At 36.4% G+C, this 24367-nt stretch overlaps 1 pseudogene; it reads right to left on the bottom strand.

Moving 5' to 3' along the window:
- Positions 1 to 4834: 4834 nt before the first annotated feature.
- Positions 4835 to 24367, bottom strand: part of LOC141429737 (arylalkylamine N-acetyltransferase 1-like) — a 34079-nt pseudogene continuing 14546 nt past the window's right edge.

Raw genomic sequence — 24367 nt, 5'->3', positions numbered from 1 at the left:
AATAGTCGAGTATTGCGATGTTATTGTTATAATGGTCTTATGAACGACATATTACTTCCATCTGCTGACTTTGTCGTTTGATTACTGCACAAATTGCCCTGTTCAGAAACTTACATTGTTGTTCACTAATGGCGCTAGGATCGCTACAAGGCGATGACCAAATGACCATGTCAATTCGAAATACATCTTGACTTGTCGAGTTCTGTGTTGAATCAGTACATTCGTGTTGGCTATACATTTAGACCGAAAGGGCCAAATTTTCTTTGCCAAAAAAGCAAGCACGACAACCCTTTTATACTCGTATATGTATGCCTGCGTATAATGTATTGCTCTCGTTTAAACATTAGGTCTTTTGGTCTTTCAGACTTCCAGCTATTTAAATACCAACTACATCCAAATGGCCTAAAAGTTCCCGTGGGAATTTCCAAATATTACATTGTGAATTTCATTAACGTTATATAAAAAAACCGCGCCTCATGACTTATATCCTAGCGGTTGTAATTTACGCGCTTAGTGTTATATGAAAGTTTATACCAGTCGTTGAAAAGTTTTTTTTAAATTTTGTACTACCTATTCTGCGCAACATTCTACAGAGTATTAGAAAATAAAAATAAAAATTAATGAAATCGTTAAAGTCATTCTCAAGTTATGGTGTGCCAAGGGAAATAGGGATTCATTTATATTATAATACAGATATAAATTCATATTCTTAATGGTAAGTATATAAATAAATACATAATTGAGATACTCGTACTTTAGCACACGGCGGCCACGACGTACAAAATACGCGTTCTTGAATCTACATAAGCACGACAACGTCTGTACATGCGTCAATGTTTGCGTAAGATACACAGGGCTGACTATCGCAAAACCCTAGTACTTCAATTACTACCATGACATTTTAAAGGTACATATATTATGTAGTATGGCTTTAGATATGTGCAAATAAATGTAATCGTTAATCTTACCTATTTATTTAAACCTACTTAAAATGTGTCTGTCTGTGTATTTAAGCATTATTATTTTTAAATTACAATAGATTACGACTACAAACTTAAACGATTTATTCGGTAGGTAGTTATTTCATGTATTAATAGCGATAATTTCAGAAAGCATTATTTATTTACAAAAAGGAAGTAGTGGGGTACCGTTACCATTTCGCAAATTATTGCTCCTGAACTTAGTGCCGTGCGGCTACATAGGTACATCGCGTTTGCGCACCCGACTGCTTTCCTGCGGTTTTCCTGCAATCTGCGCTTGAGGGTTGGGTAACTCGAATCGGTGCGGGCGGAGCGTGGCCATTCTGTACGTTAATACTGTACTATTGTATATTCTGTGACTTTAGTTAAGATGTTAATTGCATCCAATTGCAGCGTGCTTTTGTCATGATAATATGACGTCGTGTCACATCAACAATTCTATTGAGATGTCGCATGATGATGATTTACTCATTGTTATATAGGACAGCGTTTATTAATTGGAACCTTTTCATAGTGACTGCCTTGGTATCCACCAACAAAGCGATGGCTTACTGGGACAAGGTTCTACAGTGAGTGAGCTACGATTCTAACTGTATGACTACTTGACTAGCCTAATAGGTATTATAAATTTGTATTATGGTAACTAAAATACTGGAAATTCATAGATACCTACAAATTTAATTTATACAAAACCCTCGTTACTACGGAATACCTTTTTATTATTCAGGATTTAGTGTGATATTTGTAAATATTATAGATTTTTAGGATTAGAGTAAGTTAGTTTTAGTTCTAGTTTTATTTATTTTTGTTAATTATTATTATATACTATTTGTTTGTTTATAAATAAAAAATCTAGTATGTATGTATGTAAACTCTTTATTGTACAAAAGAAAAATTGAATTGAATTGATTGAATTATGGGGGCGACTGAAAAATAGCGTCTGTTAGCCAAGAGATTTTGCTCTGCAAGGCGCAGGCACAAGCTGAGTTGCTTTCCGTTTAATAGTTTGATTGTATTATTATTTTGTGATGATGTAGCTTGTTAACAAACTATTGAATAAATATCTTTTATTAGTATTCTCTTTATTTATTTTAATTCTTATATTGTTTTTATAATAGTTATGAAAAGTAAAGTACAAAAAATATATAATTATTATAAAAACCTAACCTATTTTGCCGCCGGTAACGGGGCAGGGCCCAAGCTACCGGTGGTCAGGGCCGCAGATGAGGAACCTTCGGACAATGCGTGCCATGTCCAGAAGTGCCGCCTTCTGTATCTGCCCTTGATCCAGCCATCTAGCGAGAGTCTCTTGAGATGTTGGTCGAGCCTCTTTGCTATTAAACCGTTTGCCGAAACAACTATCGGGACAATGATCGTCGAGTCAACATCCCACATAGCGGTCACCTCGTGAGCCAAATCAAGGTACTTGCTGAGTTAGTCCATCTCGGCCTTCACGAGGTTCTCGTCATGTGGGATAGTGATGTCGATGGCTGGCGTTTTGATCGATCTGTCAGCCGATATCAGGCTTATTGGCTACAATAGTCCTGTCTGTGATAACAGATCGATCCCAATAGAGCGTGGCATGACCATTTTCGAGAACTGGTTCAGGAACGTACCTACCTATCTATAGTACGGCACCTCGGAGTTCACAAGGCCGTATTGAAGAGCAAGTTGCTGGTGGATAATCCTGGCTATTATTATTATTATTAAGTATATACACAATACCACTGAAACAGCAAATACTTTATACTATTACAAAGGAAGTAGAATTTTACTACCCTACAAAATTAAAAAAAACATAAATCATTCTAATAATGTTTCTAAACGCTCTTTATGTTGAGTAGGTACTTAATTCGAAATAAATTTTTTTCAAAGGAAGAACGTCGGTTTTGCTAATTTCAAATGAATGAATCCACAAGTTTTAAGTGATTTTATTATAGAGTCAAAACGTACGAGGCATTATATTTAGCAATAAGGATTTGTATCGAGTTAGGTAAACTTTATTACGTAGTAACTACGGCAACCAGTCCATAAACTCTTTTTTTACATTTGTATAATAAATTTAGTTTATTCAAGAACTATTTTCAAGGTTGCAATAAAATTGTATTTAGTTTTATTACGTCTGCAATTGTTCAGATCGCGACGAGCGCATTTTTGCACAAGGCCGTATAGTTGGTTTAAAAAGTGTCGGCTGGTCGCCGGTTTTGGAATGAATCCTTGTCCTTTCGTTAGGTTAAGTTTAAGGTTACCGCAAGCGCACGTGGTGACGTTACTATGTTGATTATTCATTAAATTTGTTGTGTCAGTTTATAAGGGTACTAAACTTTACCCCCGGTTTCGCACTCAGATTGGGAACTTCACACATACCATTGAATTGTTTCGCAGATTGCTTAGACGACCGGATGGACAAGTGGTCAGAGAACCTTACTACGAAGCTTGAGGTCCCGGGTTCGATTCCCGGCCGGGGCAGATATTTGTATGAATAATATGAATGTTTGTTCTCGGGTCTTATATGTTTAATATAAGTATTTAAGCATGTATCTATCTATAAAAGTATGTTTATCCACGTGAATTTAAAATTCATGCTAGTTCTGGTTTCAATCCAAGATACTCTGAGAATGCATAGGTCGAATCACTAAACCACCACGACTGTAAGCCGCGGTTACGTTAACGCAAGTAATACATCTCTGCCACGTGAAATCTATACATTAGGTAGTAACAAAATATGAAAAAAAAAATATACTTCTATTCATGAGAAAACCTAAAAGGCACGTCCGCTTTTAACATAAATCCACTATGCAAACTTTGTTAGTTCACTAAAAAAAATATTTGCTAACAGTAACAGAAAACATTGTTGCTTGTATCATAACTTGAGTGACAGCAAAACAAAGGCCTACCAGTAGCTAAAAGTTAGGTGATGTCTTACAAAATCAGTTTTGCAATATTAGCATTATTTTGGTTCCTAATTAGTAATTTTTTGCTAAACGTCAAGCAGCCTAACTAGTTCAGATATCCTTTGTAGGGTTCCGTAGCGAAATAAATGGACAAAACGGAATCCTTATAGTTTCGTCATGTCTGTCTGTCCGTCTGTCTGTCCGTCCGCGGCTTTGCTCAGGGACTATCAATGCTAGAAAGCTGTAATTTTGCACGAATATATTATATATGTATGACAACTATGCCAACAAAATGGTACAATAAAAAATTCAAAAACAATTTTTTTAGAGTACCTCCCATAGACGTAAAGTGGGGGTGATTTTTTTTCTCATCCAACCTTGTAGTGTGGGGTATCGTTCGATAGGTCTTTTAAAACCATTAGGGCTGGCTAAAACGATTTTTCGATTCAGTTATTTGTTTGCAAAATATTCAACTTTAAAGTGCAAATTTTTATTAAAATCGAACGTCACCCTCTAAAATTTAAACCGGTGGGTGAAAAAAAGCAAAAAAATCAGGATGGTAGCAAGTATATCAAACTTACAAGGAAAACTATAACGGTTAAGTTTTCTTGAGAATTGTTAGTAGTTAAGAGTAAATAGCAGCCTAAGGTATAAAATATACCTAAGCTTGGAATATTCCGTACAAAATAAGAAATCCTTAGAAAAATATTACTTCATTTTTTCGTAATGGCTACGGAACCCTATTTCGGGCCTGTCTGCCACGCTCTTGTTTCAGTGTTACGAGGTTTTCGAATGACCTGGTCTGGTTAAAGTCGCGGGTTCACGATGGACGCAAGCCGCTTCTTACCGAGGCAACTGGAGGGCTATGGGGAGGCCTACGTCAACAGTGGACGTCCTGCGCCTGATATGATGATGGCGATGACGAGGTTTCACTTGGCAGTGACGTAATATTATTCGGGTTCTAGGTAGAACTTACTCTGTCTCCTCGCAGAGGACCCTCATGAGCCCGCGCCCGCGCCACTCGGAGTGCGTGGACGCTATCCTGATCTCCACGACCTTGTTGCAGTGCTTTGCCACCTTATCCCAGATCCTGGCTTCGGTCCAAGTGCCCCAGCACTTTGATGATGCGTCTGAACTTGAGGTTCGAGCACTCTTCGGACTTATCTGTATAATCGGCTTCCTGTGAAAAAAAAAACAATTAGTTAATCTTCCCGGCCTGATAATCACGCACACTGCCACTGAATCTGAGTCATAATTTTTATGTAACTAGCTTTTACTTCGGCTTCGCTCGCATTAGACTGGCATTTGAATTAATATTCCAGGACTATGTAAAATTCCCATCCGATTTCCCAAAAAATACTTTTATTAATTAGTTTTATTTCTGAAGTAGGAACTGTCATTAAAATTGGTACCAGTCTATCGAAATCGTATCAAACACACACACACGTAAGCACACACTCAGAAACTTTCGTACTTATAACATTACAAAACCTTGATCGGCCTGAAATTTAGATAAACGCAAACAGTTGCACGATAACTACCAAAATTGGTATTTAACTAGGTATAATTAAAGCCCTATTGTGATTTATTTTGTTTAATAAAATCAAAGTAAACAATCACACACAACACACACAAACATCACGCCTTTATTCCAAATGGGGTAGGCAGAGCACATGAAACGCTACGGCTTCGGAGCCACTTTCAGCAATTTTAGGTTTTAATTTTGACAAAAACGGTACAATAGTGACAGGTTGCTAGCCTGTCGCCTACGGTATACCTTATTAAACAATGTCACTAATAAAATACATATAACTAAAAAAATAAAAATAAAATAACCTAAAGACCCCCCCAGTCCCTGCATCAACCCCGGCACTATTGTGATTCAAAGCGACAAACGGAGTTCTTGTTCCACGTTTACTTTACCTACCCACGGTACGACATCAGCTGGAAAATTACAACGTGTAAACACAGCTAAAATTTGTCAGATTTTTTTAAACATACGAGTAAGACGTACATTTCGGGGTGTGTAGGTTCCATGTTTGCTTGTGCGTTGTCACAGCCAACGATGTACATCAAAATTTAATTTAGTTCGACATATTAGTGCTGAGTAATGTAATCAAGACGGATCGGTTTGTTTTGCCCGCAGTAGACCGGATCAAGCGGTGAAGCGTGAAAGCCCTTCTTTTTGATCCTTGACCCTTTCTTAGTGCCTAGTACTATGGGTATTTCGTTTTTTTAGCATTAGAAAAAACCGGCCAAGAGCGTGTCGGACACGCCCGAAATAGGGTTCCGTAGCCATTACGAAAAAAATAAGTAATATTTTTCAAAGGATTTCGTATTTTGTACGGAATATTCCAAGTTTAGGTAAATTTTATACCTTAGGCTACTATTTACTCTATTTACTAAGGGGCTGTTTCACCATTCATTGATTAGCGTTAACCGACGGTTAAATGTGATGCCGTCTCCAACTATTCGAACAAAACAAATAGAGACGGCATCACACCTAACCGCCAGCTAACACTAATCAATGGATGGTGAAACAGCCCCTAAGAGTACTTATTATTTCCAAGAAAACTTAACCGTTTTAGTTTTCCTTTTAAGTTTGATATACTACTACCATCCTGATTTTTTTTAAATTTTTGCCACCCATCGGTTTAGATTTTAGAGGGCGGGGGACGCTCGAATTTAATGAAAATTTGCACTTTCAAGTTTAATATTTTGAATACAAATCACTTAATCGAAAAATCGTTTCAGCAACCCCCTGATGGTTATAAAAGACCTTTTAAACCAACCCCACAATACAAGGTTGGATGAGAAAAAACACACAGAATACAGCCGAGGAAACTAAAACGCGTACCTACCGGGGTGGGACCTTTCATAATCAATTTCGCTATGAATGTAGATTACGGTCATGTACCTGCTTATTTATTTTTATATTTACCGTCTACCTTTCTGTACCCGTTTTCATGCAATAAATGAATACTTAACTAATGTTTTGGAATGTTAATGGGACATCAGTAACACGAAGGTTCGACCCTGGTAGGTACGCGATTCCTTTTCTTTGACTGTACGTGATAAGTGAAATTACGTAACACTAAACAGAGTTTATAATCGAATATTATTTGTTTAGCGCTTGCTTAACGACATTTTATCATCGCAAAAGCTTTTTGGATCGTAGGACGGGAATCGAACCCGCACATCTTGTCGCTTTAGGCGCCAGAGACGTCATATATCAACTACAACTGGTTTGCACCACGCCACCTAAGAGATGAAATCTTTTCAACAAATGGCCATAAAGATGTAAAACGTTCGAGATAGTAACGGAAAATAATAAAACTGCTTCCTTATTCGTAAGTAAATAAACAAATATGTTTGTAGTAATTAAATAGTTTGTATGCTTAGGGAGCACTACCTGTCATCTTGCGTATAAATGTTATAGTTAGCTTATTTATGTGTTTGTTATGGTATCCATCTACTATCTATCTGTTTAGATTTGTTGTGTATGTGTATTGTATGTGTTAGTTTTATGTATTCTTGATACAGCTCTGATCTACTGTAAATTGCACCACCTGCTAAAATGTATTCCTTATTCTGTCCATTGTAAAGGTTGCCTGGAAGAGATCGCTCTGAAGCGATTAAGGCCGCCTATTGCTTACCTTAGAAAATCTCTATGTATATACTTGTTTTCTCTGTACTGTTTACTGTATTGGTGTGCAATAAAGAGTTATTGTATTGTATTGTATTGTAATTCTGCAAATAAAGTAGACCCAACTCTCCCCGTTTTCGCGAACGACATAAAATCAATAAGCAATAATAACAGGTAAAGTCAGTTGCCGACAAGGTTGCAAAATGGTTTCCTTTGCCTCTTCCCTCTTAAATATAGCGGATCTGAAATAAGATTACGTCAAAAAAACATTATTTTCTACTTATAATTTAATCGAATTTTACTCGTAACTTAAAAACCCTGCCAAGCGTGACAGTTTTCCTTTTATATTGGTGTTTAGTTTACTAAATAAATTAACTTTTTTCTTTTCCCGACTGTCCAGGGAAGGGATTTTTTCGAGCGTATTCAGGGTGTATCATATCACTATCTACTCATGACATGAGAATAGCTCATTCTTTCTGAGCTCTGTTTATAATGTTACATTTTTGGTGCCAGGTCACACCTGAACGGAAACTACACGCTTTGAACAATAGACTCCAATCATGGTAGCTAACACGAGCAGAATTTAAAATTTGGTAGGAAAGTAAACGCCGCGCCTGTTTTATTGCGTTCCTTCCTGGAAAATTAATTAGTAGGATAAATAGTATAACAATAATAAATAACGATTTTTTTTCTACAAGTGAACACTTCAAACGCAGAATTACTAAACAAGTTCTACAAATTTCAGACAATTTATCAGTTTCTCGAACGAATCTTATTTGTCCTGTCTGAAAAAACTGAATATGAATTAATGAAGTCTGTCTTAAAAGAATAAGAATAAAAGAATTTATTTGAAATATAACAATGTTACAAAGGCTCATCGGCGACTCCGCATTAGAATGTTAAGTCTCTTTTAAGTTTTAACAAGTACCTAATTATAATTTAAAATAGAGCATTGAAAGCGTACAAAAGATTCTAATATCTCAAATTTTGCACACTTTTCGAGGACTAAATACCTGCCAAACTAATTTGACAACCATTATCGTCAATGAACAGAGAGGAACATTTTCATTATAGTTTCCTTTAATTTACAAAACCATGTTTGCGATATTAGGTATCCATATATCCGAACAAACGCTGAGTTAACTATGTTTTATTGCAAACTTTGTTACTTTGTCGCTCTACGGCCCTGTACGTAACTCCAAACAAGATTGACGAATGTGTTAATGCGATAAATTAAAAATGATTCGTTGCTTTTCAATCTGATTGTTTGTACAGTTGCAACAGATATTTCGGAGCGGCCAAGGTGATCAAAAACATCGAAACATGAACTCTAATATCTTAATAATAAAGTGCATGTGCCTGCTTGCCTACCAACTGTCAATACTCAACATAAAAATCCCGAATCATCTGTCCGTTTATCGCAAGGGCGGAATAATTATAGATAAACTCTAGATTTTCTCACAGCACTTGTAATATTCCATAATACTCCGCTATAGCAACAAATAATAAGAATCGCGTTTGGTTAGTACGAGAACGTAGCACACGGCTCGTTTCGGTTCACACTTAACCAACGTTTGTTTCTAACAGCCTTATTCATAAAAAGTTAGAGCCTCCTTGAGGCTCCTTGAAGGCCCGATGCTAAAAAACATGATTCATAAACGTCTGTTAGCGCTAATCAGTCGATCAAGGCTCTGCTAAGTTAGAGGACCGTAGACCCTCCTTTATCTCTCTGCTAAGTCACAAAATGGCCGCCACAAGTTTGAACAGCTGACTTTGACTAGAGCAAAAAACCATAGGTACCGAAGATATTTATAGTGAAGGTAGGGCTACGCAGATTAAAAAAAAAAAACAGAAAAAAATATTTTCAGGAATTTGTATTTAAAAATCCTCTAAATTAACAACAATAAATTAACAATAAATATGAAAAAAAAATAAGGATGATTAACATAATTATGGCTTTTTGCACAACATAAACATGCGGATCGGAAATGGCGGAAACAAACATCTCGCTTTTTATTTTTTTTCATGGTAATTTGCTGTCACTGCTGTCAATTTTTTTTTTAATTATCGATTAGGCAATTTTTTGTCTTTGATTTGTCAAGGTGGCCAACATAACGCGTCTAATCCGTCTATCAGCAGCTCAACAACTAGCAGACTGCTAGCAAGCGTTTATGAATCATACTTTGACAACCGTCTAACAAGCTTAATCAGTCTGCTAAGTAACAGACCGATCAACCTCAATTAAGGATTTTTTATGAATAAGGCTGTAAGTGTCTTTCTAAGTATTCGCTTCTGAGTCTCCGTTTTTTAATATAATGTAACGTGACACAAAATTTAAAAAAGATACGAGCGAATTATCTTTGCATTTAAATTTTAAAATACTTCCACAACTCGGTATCAAACAATAAAGATTTTTTCACCTCAGCACCTCAAACAGGCAGTTTTGCTATGAGAAATCAGTGAGCAAAATCGCATTTTGCTCACTCCGTGAGACAAAGTAACTTTTAATTATTTTTTTTAAATGCTGAGTACAGTGTTGGGTCTACTCACTGAATTCCAAATATTTGAACTTTACTTTGATCTGTCATTTCACTTCAACTCGAAAAAAAGCAAGAGATAGGATCAAATTTGTCGATTACAAACATAAATTAAATTTTGGTATTCAAAATATATCGAATATTTCCAAAATGTAATTTTCCCGATCTTTTAATAAAGTATGCGAACCTCGTTGCACGAAAGCCGCTTCTCTTGTTTTTTTTTTATAAAAGAATTCCGTATACTGCCTCTACAGTATAATTATTATTTGTTAAATTGAATGTTTTTTTAACAAATCTATTTATGTTTATGTAATAGCAATCTTAATAAAAATCATATTTAAAGGTTTAATTGTTCAACCTTATCAATTACCCCGAGATGAGGCTTTTTGCAGTATTAAAAATAAGTGTGACATTAGTACAAGAAGTTAAGATTGCATGTTATGAGTATGCGATTTGTATTGTAGCTACTGGACTCTTTTTATGGTTTTAAATGTAATTATTACATTTGATAGTAATCGGATTCTATTTAAAAAAATGTGTTTGTTTTGTAAACAGGTAGGTATATGTGGTTTTATTCTTATGTTACATTTAAATTATGTTCTCGCTGCTGAGGTGAAAAATTGTATGTGTCACACGAGACCAAAGTTTTTTGCATCTCGTGTATTTCAATCCCTTGCTGATCTTAGGATTCTAACCTAGAATCACTCGCTAACGCTCGTGATTCAATTATAGAATCCTTCGCTTACTCGGGATTCAAATCAACACTCGCAACAAAAAAACAACTTTGCTCTCTTGTTACACAAATAACTATTTTTGAGAAATGGAATAAACGCTTACATATTCCTTCATGTTCCAAAACAAAGCTTATAATTATTATTTGAACGGATATCCACGTTAAAGCCGCAGGTTCACGGTGGATGCAGGCCGCTTCATCAACCGAAGCCGAAACGGCCTATATGTCCAACAGGTCGCCCTACGGTTGAGTTGATGATGATAATGATGTTGATGATTATTCAATTCGTAAAATCTATTTCTTACCTCTCTCTTCGCGATGCCATTGACGACCACGCCAACCATTTCCCCAGGTCGTCGAAAGCAGCGATGGACACACCGTCGGACAGCAGCGACGAAGACGCATAATCCTCGAGCTCAGGACAACGAGCATCTGGAGTCTCCAGGAGCTCAACTGCCTGATTCATAGGTTCATCGCGGAAGAAGAACCTGGGGAAAGGATTACAGCTTAGGGCCGCTACATACACTCGGAATTCCGTTTCGGAATTTCGAACATTACACACATACGTTTATTTCAATTCTGAAGGCACAGGCCACCATGCGGACTCCGATTCAGAGAAAGGTTCAAACGGAAAACTACTGTCCGTATGTGGTAGGTCCATAGATTTGTATGTATTTACTGCGTTCGAAATTCCGAATCGAAATATCTCGAAGTCGAAGTCTATTTTATAAAAGAGTAACGTGACTGACTCACAGACAATCTAAACCACTGGAGCTGGAGCTCTAGAGGCGAGACATGAAATTTGCACCACATATTCCTTGAGGGTCATAGTCAAACATCACGCCTGTATTCCCAAATGGCGTAGGCTGAGCACACGAAACGTTACCTCTTCGGAGCTACTTTTAGAAATTTTAGGTTTAAATTTTGTCAAAAACGGTACAATAGCTACAGGTTACTAGCCTGCCGCCTACGGACTAGAAAATAAAAGTTATTCATATTTTCGATTCACAGTGACTCCGTAACGTTGATGAATGGTGAACAGCGAAACGATGATTATATAGAGCGACTTGTCGTCTGGGGGTAGAGTAGAGAGCGCTAAACCACGTGGCAGATCTATCGTGGCTCTGGACGATTGCTCCGCATGTATATGCACTCGAATGTCTGCAACTCGGGAGAGATTATACGGCGAGCAACATCTGGGAGGCTAGGTACTACGAAATTCGAAAATCGAAGTTCGTATCGTACCATCCCTCTCACTCTCGTATTAAATAATATAAGTCAGTGTCATGCGAAGTTCGAATTTTGCACTTCGTAGTATAGGGTTTTGTGCCTGACTGATCAGCTGCTGATCACCACTCTGCAAAGAGTGTGACAACTAAGAATTCTTACCGTCTTAAGAACGCGAGCGTGATCTCTTTGTCACTGGCAGAGAGCTTGCGCAGCGTGTAGGCGGGCTTCTGCATGCTGCGCTGGCGCAGGCCAAGCTCCGACAGCTGCGCCGGCAGTTCGTCCGCCAGCTGCAACAGACAGACAAAACTATTAGAAAATAAATCATTATTAAATAAAACTATGGGACAATTGACACCCAATTGGCCTAGTCCCGAACTTAGCAAAGCTTGTACTATTGGTACTCTCAAAGGATATATTGTTAACTCGTGAATATTCTGTCTGTATATTAAACAGCTGTTTATTCACGTCATGCTCCCTGGCAACTCCACTGTCTGTTTTGTGATTTTTTAAGAGATAAAGCTGATGTACCCAGTGTACCGAATTAGTACCTACTTAAAAAAATTGTACCTCAATATAATCGAGGGTACAAATAATTCAATTTAAGAAATTCCATATGGGTACTTACTTTTTCAGTAAAGGAGAGGCCAAAAATAATTGTCCCATAGTTACGAGTATTACTGATAAATACGTAAGTTGGTTATGGCCCTATATTTTTTTTGTATAAGATAAGATCAGACAAGATAATTTATTCAATAATTTGCAGTACAAAATAACAATAAATACAATGTTTTACAAAATTCTATGTAACACGTTATCCTGCACTAGAGTTACTAGAAAACTCTGTATCGCAGGCTTAGAGCGCTAGTAGAAAATAAAATTAAAAATAATTTATCTAAGCTTAACAGTGCAAATAGATGTTATGAAATTATACGGACATTAAGTAAAGTGAAAATAATAAAAAGGTAAAAAATTACAATAGTATAAATAAATCAATTGAATTTAAGTATAGTGCTATGATCTAAATAAGCCACATCGTCAGTGCAATTTTTAACTGTGACAAAGCCGAATCGAAGTTTGCTGACTAAGATTATACGTGTCTAACGTGAAAAAATTGCAACTGGGCTTAACTTAAGCACAGACTTAAGTAGAAATTTACAATTAATGTTATTAGGTCAACAATGTGGCAATTGTCATTGTTTACTAGAAAATTAACAGTGTGTATACTAAAATGAAGTTTAAATTATGATTCTGAAAATTTATTGTGATACAGATGGTGGTTATAAGTTGCCTTTGTAATCAATTCTACTGATGTATCTTTTTTCAGCCATAACTTTTGCCGGACAGACAGCATCACCTGTGATATGGTTGTATGATTTCGGGCACCAGAATCCACGTTAAGATCTAGATGCGTATACTCCCATTATATGTACAAAGTTTCGTATTAATCTGGAACGTTGTTTTTAAGTAAGTACCAGCAGTCGGCTGCAATGGAATTGCAGTAGTAATTTAACTGCAAAAGTAATTTAACTGGCCATAACCGACTTATTTAACAGTAATAACTGCGATACAAATTATTTTTGGCCTCTTCTTTACTGAAAAAGTAAGTACCCATGTGGAATTTCTTAAATTTAATTAAGGGGTTGCTTGAAATTCAATTAATTCTACACTCGATTATATTGAAGTACAATTTTTTTCAAGTAGGTACTAATTCTGTAGTACATAATATTGGGTACATCAGCTTTATGTCTTAAAAAAACACAAAACAGACAGTGGGGTTGCCAGGGAGCATGGCGTGTTTATTCACGTGCTTGCAACGATAAATAATATTTTATAAGGTCTTTTAAACCGTTCTGTGAAATTGGTGCATTGTTGGCCCATTTCCGTTCGTCATCATCATCATCACTATCATACAATACAAGGTATTAGGCCCAACGAGATTGTGCTATTACGTTTCGTGCAAATGAGGTTACATGATATGAGTTTCGGCGATATGGAAATTATGCCAAACGATACTATGCGATACGAAATTAAGTATTCTAAGAAAAAAACTGTCTTCGATCCATATACAATAAGTATACATATTTATATCAGCAGCGATATCTGCAACTATAATATATCTACAATAAAAGCTATAAATTTACAGCTCTTCCTACATCTAAGGTATTTACTTTATGTACATCGTAGAAGGAAAGTACCTAATATTAAATATATAGCTATCCATCTGTCATCTGTTCTTATGACGTGATACCTATTGAGAAAATAATTGATAGTCGTCGTAGTTATTATATATTTACTATCGTTTTATTATTGACTGCATACACGACTACACATTTACGACACCATCTTCCGTGAAACCCAACAACTATCCTATGTTTATACATGACGCTCTACATACAATATATCTTAAATACCTGGTTATATCTAAATAATTCAGCCAACAATCTTTCTAAAACAATCACGTTGTATAATGAACAGCTGCACACAGCAGAAGGCTTAAAGTTCACCAGAATCTAAATAATTGCATCTGAAATCAGGTTAAAAGCTCTTTGTTGCTGCCCTTCTGTGGGTACCATGTCCGGTTAACTTGCCTTGAAGTCTATTCTATAAATTATATTCGCTATACCTTAGTAAAGGTTGCTAGATATCTCTGCTTGCCGTGCCTTACTAGGTTTTAGAATAGGAATTGACAAGATTTCATTTTTTTAACACCTGTAAATTACTACAGGAATCAAAAGAGTTTTGCCTCCTGGTCATGGGAAAATATTTAGTACTAGCTTAAGCCGCGACTTCGTCTGCGCGGATCTAGGTTATCGCGCGGTGGCGCCCTCTACCGGAATAAAAGGTATCCTATGTTGATCCTTGGGGTTCAAAATATCTATATACCAAATTTCATCAAAATCGGTTCAGTGGTTTCGACGTGAAAGCGTAACAGACAGACAGACAGACAGACAGAGTTACTTTCGCATTTATAATATTAAGTAGGGAAGTAGGGATAATTTATTTCCCCATATTAAAAAAAAATACACAAATACATAAAAAATACCACAGAATAGATATTTATGTTTGCTTTGCCTTTTCACCAGAAAAAGGAGCTGTCATAATTTTGACAACGTCTACGTCAGATTCACGTGATCTTTTTTTTAAAAGAGAGACTAGACAAAGGTAATTATCTATTGTGTGGTAGTTTTGGAGTTATGCCTTTTAGAATAAGCACATCTTAAAAAAATTGTACTGAATTAATTAATAATCGTAGCGAAATTTTAAAAATATCAGCGTCTTTCTCGTCCAAACAGAATACAGAAAACGAATTAAAATTAAGTATAGGTAGTCTTAGAAATATGAAATCTTGTCAATTAAGACATATTCGTGCTTCTCCCGCGGGTGTCAGTAAAAGCGACTAATGGACCGGTGGTCGTATTGTTCAATCTCTCGAGATCGCATTACCCATCTCTTTCTATCATCGTCCTAAACCGTGTGACGGAAAGAAATGGTGAAAACGATTGTGATTGATGTCAGATTGGGCAGCAACACTCTTTGCTATGATAGCTGGGTATCTGTACACTGAGTTTCATCCCAATCCGTCGTGTTCGCATCGTTTTAGAGTGAAAGAGTAACAAACTCACATACGCACGCACACACGCACTCGCTTTATAATTTTACAAAGATATTAAAAGAAACATCTGGTCTCCCTTGAATACCTTATGATTGTAATTATCATAATATTTAATGTATCTGATATAATATGGGAATATATTTATGGGAAGAACTCATTGACGCATCTACTGCATATATTGCTTACTGACCGAGACTGGTGTAGTTATCTTAACGTAACTCATTCATAAACCCCCCAAATCCCGATCAAATTTACCCTTTCAAATTCCGATCGAGCGTCTCTGCAATGTACAGTCAAGTGTAAAAATATGAACTTATTCAAAGTTTCAAATATAAGTACCCACCACAGACGCAATAAGGCCGTAATAACGTATTTTGGAGTGGATCTAATAGATACTTATTTTTACACTTGACTGTACCTAGGTATACCAAAAATGTTTACTCAAAAATTGGCAGCACGTCTAGCGACGCTGCCAACCCACTGTTCTCATATTATTTCGAACCTTCTCGAACTGATGGACTGATAAAAATTAAATGTTTTCAATAATTCGTCAATCCGATTTGAATGAAATTTAATGCATGATGTACAGTCAAGGGCAAAGATATCGACACGGCCAAAGTTGCAAAAATATGTATACCTTAATGTCAAGTGCATAAAGTCGTGTATACATATTTTTGTTACTTTGGCCGTGTCGATATCTTTGCCTTTGACTGTACATAGATATAATGACGTGCTAAAATGTAATGTTGATTACTTACTATTACTGAATCTGAATCTGAAAGAAAACCAGGGGGGGGGCTACTACCAAGTTTCAGTTCATAGTATAGGGCCAGATGAGCGTATAATTGAAGTGTTAGATAATTCCACTGTCTTTCAACGCAAAATTATCAGTGCAAGTCTTTTAACAAGATAATATCTACGCCAATCCTATAATCTTTGTTATGTGCGACAAGGTCCTTTTGGTATTGCAAATATCTCTCTCTGTATTTACTCCCGTGAATACTTGTATCTATTCATTTAATCAAAGCTACGGTTAGATATTTTTCATCACACTTGCTCGTAAACAGTGTCGTAACATGCAGGCTACCTTGGTTGCAACCCTCCAAATAAAACCCTCGACCTTAATGTGCTTGTCATGAAACCCGTGGTCGGTAAATGAGTCATTGTGCGTACTAATTTTGTTGCCATGAAGCCCAAGGTCGGTAAATGAGTCAATGCCCGTACTGATGCACGCCACCACCGCCCGCCCGTCAGGCGCATGCTGCGGGAGGGGGAGGGCGGCGCTGCCAGGAGCGCAGCCTAAGGTATCGCCAATATTTGAAACAATTATATTTTTTCTTTTAGAAATATAAAATTCTACTCGCAAATGTGATGAAACACATTGTATATGTCGCACGGGCGGTACTTGAATTACGAAAATCGACTCATTAAAGCCTTCAGTCTTCGACTTCGGGCTTCTAATAGACTCGCGTTCGTAATTCGTTATTTACCGCCCTTAAGACACAATGTACTATTAACAGTTGCCAACAAGTTATATCTACAAAGGCATTTATTATTATTTAACTCCAATGTTTTATGATATCAATTAATTCATCGTGCAATAATCTGCAATTCTGCATATTAAGTTGCTGAGCGGTAGATTCTACATATAAATATGCACATCTTTTTTACAAAGTTGAATACTTATTTATTTTAGCCGTTTTTGCGTTCTTGCGTATATAGGTATATAGGTTTGGACGACCAGATGGCCTAGTGGTTAGAGAACCTGACTACGAAGCTTGAGGTCCCGGGTTCGATTCCCGCGTCGGGGCAGATATTTGTATGACAAATACGAATGTTTTGTTTCTCGGTCTTGGGTGTTTTAATATGTATTGTAAGTATGTACCTATCTTATATAATTATATTTATCCGTTGCTTAGTACCCATAACAACAAGCTTGCTAAGCTTACTTTGGGAACTAGGGTTAATTTGGTGTGAATTGTCCGTGATTATTTATTTTATTTATTTTATTTATTTCCCAAGAAAATCATTTTTTGTTTCGCTGTTTCTTCAGTCAGTTCCTCATTCTAGAATCGCAAAAACTAATGAATTATTGGATTTGCATACTTCTTGAATTGGCATATTTTTATATCTTAATCGTTTAAATCATTTGTTATGTTCATTGTCATAGCGTAATATAATTTTTGTTTCAGTAATAACGATTTAAAGATAAGTGTCAATTTTAAATTAGTTTGTGTAGTTGTTTATATTATTATTGAAAATAAAATAGAAGAGTAGTTCAGCTATCCAAACTACTCTTCATAATTACCTACAGAAGTTTGTTTAAGCGCGGAGAATCCCTCCGAAGACACCTTCCTCTTGACACTACTTGCGTCCTCGACATTTTGTTATGCTTAGGGGTACCACAATCCCGTATATTTCGGGACTGTCACCGTAATTGATCATCCTGTCCCATATTACTACATGCCCCATATTTGTCCCGTATTTCGACAAAATAGAGCAGGCTTAACTTTGTGTATTTAATACTTACTTTTGATAGGTAGCAGCTATGGTTGAGATCAGAGGGTATATATCTGTTAGGAAACACATTGTTTGTCTCTCGCTACTTATGGTACTCGTATAGTTAAAAAGCATATCTCTATCTATTGGCGTTGCATCTGTTATTTACGAGTTTTGGGCATCAAAAGAGAAACCGTCCCGTATTAGTTCCTAGAAGTTATGGCGACCCTAGTTTACTACTTCGTCATCACTCAATGGGTAAATGGAAATGGTAGTTGAAGACTAGATTGACCTATCCACTTTCAATCTGTTTACTACGAGAGGATATTCAGATCAGGTGAAGGGAAATTATTCTGGTCATGGAATTATTTAAGCACAGTTAAATTTAACAGTAGCCGAACCTCTTATTTTACCTATACTTACTGCCTTCGTGCTGCCATTCACAGCGACAAGGTATCAAAGGTTTAAGCTACTTTCGTGCTTGAATATAAACAGTCACGAAATATATTATTATAATGTCGAAAATACAAACTGCGACACAAACAAATAAATTTTAGAGACTCCTTAACTCAAAAAATCTTTTTAATTTAAGATTAACAGTAAAAAAAAGACGGATGCACAGAAAAACCAGAAAAAGAGACCAGCCAGGTCTCAGCATTCCGTGCTGGGTCCATACCCCTACACTACCACTAGACAGGAGTACTGACATGAACTTCTCCTATGCACACATATTTCTCTCAGGTTGCTTTTTTTCTACTACGCTACATAAGCAGCAGCACTAGCGACATCTATGTTTCGCTCTCATCGAGAGACGTAACTCTTTCGGAACTAACCACTCACCCAGACAAGAGATGTCGCTACTAAGCAATCAAATTATGATTGGTTATTTGGAGTATTTTTTGTATTTTTTATTTCAACTCCTGTTACTTTTACGGTCATCTCGTAAAACCATATCGAAAACTGAGACATGGATGCACAGAAAAACCAGAAAAAGAGACCAGCGCTAGGAATCGAACCCAGGTCCTCAGTATTCCGTGCCTCAGTTTATATTTTCGATATGGTTTTACGGGATGACCGTAAAAGTAACAAATTTGGAGTTGAAATAAAAAATACAAAAAGACTCCAAATAACCAATTATTAATTTATTGTAATGTCGCTACGCACTAAAAATAACGTCTGGTTACTTTTTGTGTTTGCATAAAATTACACGCTGCACAATTAAGGATATCATCTTGACTCTCAAAATATGTATAATTTTAAGAATAACAACATTGTTAATATCCTGTCCAGTTATCTAATACCTTAGATAGCGAAATACTCTAATACTGACCGTTAAAGTCCTGCTTTAATTGAAAGCCGATTAAAATCCAAATAAGTTGCTTTGATATTAGTAACAAAGCATGACAAAATTCATAGTTAAATAGATACGGATTTAAATCCTGTTGGCTTATTTATTACAGCTGCAGTCACGAGTCATGGCAGAAACGTGCATAATTCTGCATTTGCCGTGTACATCTGGCTGACTATTAACTAGTTCTATCTGTAATTCCTGTGCGTTTAAAAATGCAACGTTATGATAAAGATACACAGTTAGATATTGTAAGCAGTAAAATTTGAGTATGGGATGTTGTTAATCTGACAGATCAATTTATTTGTGTGATTATACGTAACAATCAGCCTTCTATTGTTTGTTGGAATAATAAAAAACATGTCGTTGCTTGTGACGCTTTTATCTCGATGTATTCCTTGGGCTATTATTTTCCGTATTTGCAATTGAGCGACTGAACCCTAAGCAGTTTATTATGATTACGACTTACGAATACAATTACTTTCGAATCGGTGGAATCTAGAATCTTTATTTACGTATTGAGATGGCGGATACGATATCATCATCATCATCCCAGCCTATATGCGTCCCACTGCAGGGCACAGGCCTTCCCTCAGAATGAGAGGGCTTGGGCCATAGTTCCCACGCGGGCCCAGTGCGGATTGGGAACTTCACACACACCATTGAATTGCTTCGCAGGTTTGTGCAGGTTTCCTCACGATGTTTTCCTTCACCGCAAAGCTCGTGGTACGATATACTCATTCATTATTATATTCTTAGTCTTAGGTCCCGCTCGAGGGCAACACTAAATAAGGTAACGCATTGTTTTTCCTTTTAATTTTCTCTGTAGTCCTTTTCTCTATATTTTATGTGATGCTAAACCAAACGCTTTTTTCCGGTATTTGGAATAAGTTACGTTCTTAAATTATTTTTCTTATGATTTTGTTTTAGCGAACTCAATACTAGTCCCTATACAATATACATTAGAAATATATTATTCAGGTTAAAATAAGGGTGATGTAACGTCATAAATAAATACAATTGTCAACTGTAATAACAGCGCTTGGTAAAGGGTGGTAAAGGAATTTCTTGATCGACAGTACTTATGTTGTATCTAAAACCTAGAAACATGAAATTTCACACTCATACCATGTGAATTAACCACGATGCATTCAAGGAAATTCCCACGGGAATTCAATAAAATCTCGGAATTGCAATTAATTACCAGACCCAATAGTTTATGCAAGTAAAGCCAATAAAGCCTAGTAAACTATAAAAGTAACTGTGCTAAGGATAAACCTTGATATTCTGACATGTCTAAGGCTAAATATCTTTAATAGCAAATCGCTATTGTCGTGTATTGCGGAAGTTATTCCTTGTTCCTATAAAGGCATTAAAGGTTACAAATCCATTGATCTAAGCCTAGAAATATGTTACTGTGCTTTTTATAAGTGCACAGTGGACTGACCGGAAGAATGTAATTATTGGTCCAAGGAGGATGGATAACTGCAATAGTTTTACAACATTGTATGTTTTGAATCCTTACTAATCTTTGTTAGTCCTTACTAATACTACAAATGCGAAAGTATGTAAAGTAAAAAAAGTAAAAAAATATTTATTTAATCCACCACAAAGTACAATACAGTGACAGCAAGAAAAACACGACCTTAAACTATAACTGGTAGACTTGTGCAGTGGAGAGTGGTGCCCGAACTAGGGGAAACCTGTATGTCGGGTCACCAGGTCTCCACAATTAAACTATAAATTTATTACTAAAAGAGAAATGATTTTGAAGATGATGATTAAATGACAGAAATATTATTAAAGTAAGAGAGTGTGATGTATATATATATATATATATATATATATGTGTGTGTGTGTGTGTGTGTGTGTGTGTGTGTGTGTCGTGCGTGCGCATGCGTGAGTGTGTATATGTTGTGTAGTTAATATTGCTATACTTGCCTTGGCTACTAACTTTTATGATATATGATACAATATTTTTTCAGTCTGGTCATAATCAAGACTAAGGAGCCGTTTTACTAAAACTTCTTTACATGATGTCTTCTTCTTCTTCCCCTAAGGGAAGAACATAGGGTAGTATTATATAACCCAGAAAACTGCATGGTTCCCGCGGGATAACAATAAAAGCATTTTTCGCATAAGGAGACAAAAACGTTTTTATTTACATGACCAAATGCCCAATATTGCTTTATTATTTACAAGCTGGGTCATCTGACTGTATATGAAAAACTCGTTTATTTCCCGCAAGTACTTTAATATTATCCGGGATAAAACAATGCCGTAAGAAAACATTTGTTGCCACAACATAATTACATGGTTGAGTTATTAAGTCATAAGTACTTACCTAGAAATTCGTACAGAAACTCTCGGTGTGCGAGTTCGAGTCACACTTGGCTGGGTTTCTTATTTTTTGGCTAATATAATGTTAATTATGAGTGATATTCATTATTGTTTTAATTTAATTTTATTTTGTAATTTATTTTTATTTGTAAATTTCTTAAGAATATAAATAATTTCAATGTACCTAATAGTTTTATTATAATATAATGTAAATATTATAATGGACTTTTACACTTCGCTAATAAATTGCATAAAATAATAATATAATTCTATTAATTATTAAAAGTAAATTAAAGCACCACATGTGTGACAATTATAGAAGTGGGTCATTATAGGACAGCCAATGAACTTTTATCTCTCATAACCTTTATGGTATCATCATTCATTGTGACTATTTGTGACTGAATTTTTACAAGCTTCAACTTATTTAACTTGCAATGTTTGTGTATTTGTATTGTGTTTTGAACTCATCATCGTCATCCCAGCCTATTTTCGTCCCACTGCTGGGCACAGGCCTCCTCTCAGAAAGAGAGGGCTTGGGCCATAGTTCCCACGCGGGTCCAGTGCGGATTGGGAACTTCACACATACCATTGAATGACTTCACAGGTGTGTGCAGGTTTCCTCACGATGATTTCCTTCACCGTAAAGCTCGTGGTAAATTTCAAATGTATTTTCCCACATGAATTTCGAAAAAGGTGCGGGCCGGGATTTGAACCCACGAACATCTGCTTGAGAGTAGTTGAGAGGCGATAGGACAAACCACAAGGCCACCACGGCCACCCCACGGCACGCTGTTTTGAACTGATTAAGTGGAAATCCACGGTTTGTTCCCTGCTTCGATCGAAAAAAGAATGTTGAAAGACGCTGTGAAACGGCTTGGGTTCTAACCTGGCCTTGCACCTACTTATAACTTTTTGGAATGTACGTGAGGAAATTACAATTGAAATTTACCGTGTCAGTAACCCAGTCGGCCGAATGGGTTAGTATCGTACATATGCATGCATTATATGCATCTGAATGCAGGAAGTATTGAAACCAGTTTTTTAAATGGCAAGCCAACGTGTATACCTAATATTGTGTACGAGTAGGTACAATACTGGTAGGTGCATATACGAGCATGTAACTTAGTTAGTTATGCCAATTAATACGGCTGCAACACAAGGGTTTCTTACAGGTGAAATGTCACTAGATGGCGTTGTATCGAGAAGATAGTCTTGCTCACAAACGTGACGCGAAATGTCAAAATTGTCAAGTTGTCTCATTCACTATACGCGTAATATTAGATAGGTTTTCTTGTACGCCTTGTATCATTTATTTATTTATTTATCGTTCCTAAATAGTTTTCCGGTATTTAAGTATAAGGGCACTATCTTTTGCCCGCGACTACGTCTGCGAATGAATCATTTATCGCTATTCCTCGGGAGCTGTGCAATTTTCCGGGACGAAAACTTTTCCATATCCAGGGTCTTAAAGTAACTGCTCAACAGATTTCATTTTATTTTGTACAAATTTACAGATTTTTACAGTTTCCCAAAATTGGTCTATGATGGATTAACTAGGTTTACTTAACTAGATCTTGTTATTAAACCTAATACCTTGAAACGAGCCATTCATCTATACATATATATACATTTCGGAGATCTCGTAAACGGCTCCAACGATTTCGATGAAATTTGGTATGTAGGGCTTTTCGGGGATGAAAAATCGATCTAACTTGGTCTTATCTCTGGGAAAACGATTGTTACCGAGTTTTAGCCCGAGCGTCGCCCGGATATTATATTATTATGTATAACATACTTTAAGACGACCAGATGGCCTAGTGGTTAGAGAACCTGACTACGAAGCTTGAGGTCCCGGGTTCGATTCCCGTGTCGGGGCAGATATTTGTATGAAAAATACGAATGTTTGTTCTCGGGTCTTGGGTGTTTAATATGTATTTAAGTATGTATCTATATAATTATATTTATCCGTTGCTTAGTACCCATAACACAAGCTTTGCTAAGCTTACTTTGGGACGAGGTCAATTGGTGTGAATTGTCCCGTAAAAAAAAACAAACATTACGTTACATTCGCAAACTGACTTCCTCAATTCTGCAGGCTTACGAGTACCTAATTCATTCTAAGTAATATCATTTCAATTAACATATTTTTTCAGTGGTATAAAAATGCTATTATTCAATTAGAGATTAGATAATCGCAAATGTATGAGCATGTTAATTTATAGTTCAATAAATAGGTAGTTGAACCGTCATTATCATCTAATTTGTAGGGTTTCGGAGCCAAAATGGCAAAAACGGAACCCTTATAGTTTCGCCATGTCTGTCTGTCTGTCTGTCTGTCTGTCCGTCCGTCGCGGCTTTGCTCCGGGACTATCAATTCCAGAAAGCTGTAATTTTGCACGGATATATATGTAAACTATGCCGCCAAAATGGTACAATAAAAAGTAAAAAAAATTTTTTAGGGTACCTTCCATAGACGTAAAGTGGCGGTGATTTTTTTTCTCAGCCAACCCTATAGTGTGGGGTATCGTTGGATAGGTCTTTTCC

This window comes from Choristoneura fumiferana, chromosome 7 (genome assembly GCF_025370935.1).
Source record: "Choristoneura fumiferana chromosome 7, NRCan_CFum_1, whole genome shotgun sequence".
NCBI classification, from domain to species: domain Eukaryota; kingdom Metazoa; phylum Arthropoda; class Insecta; order Lepidoptera; family Tortricidae; genus Choristoneura; species Choristoneura fumiferana.
The sequence above is the reverse complement of the archived record's forward strand: the minus strand, read 5'-3'. Positions and strand labels throughout refer to the sequence as shown.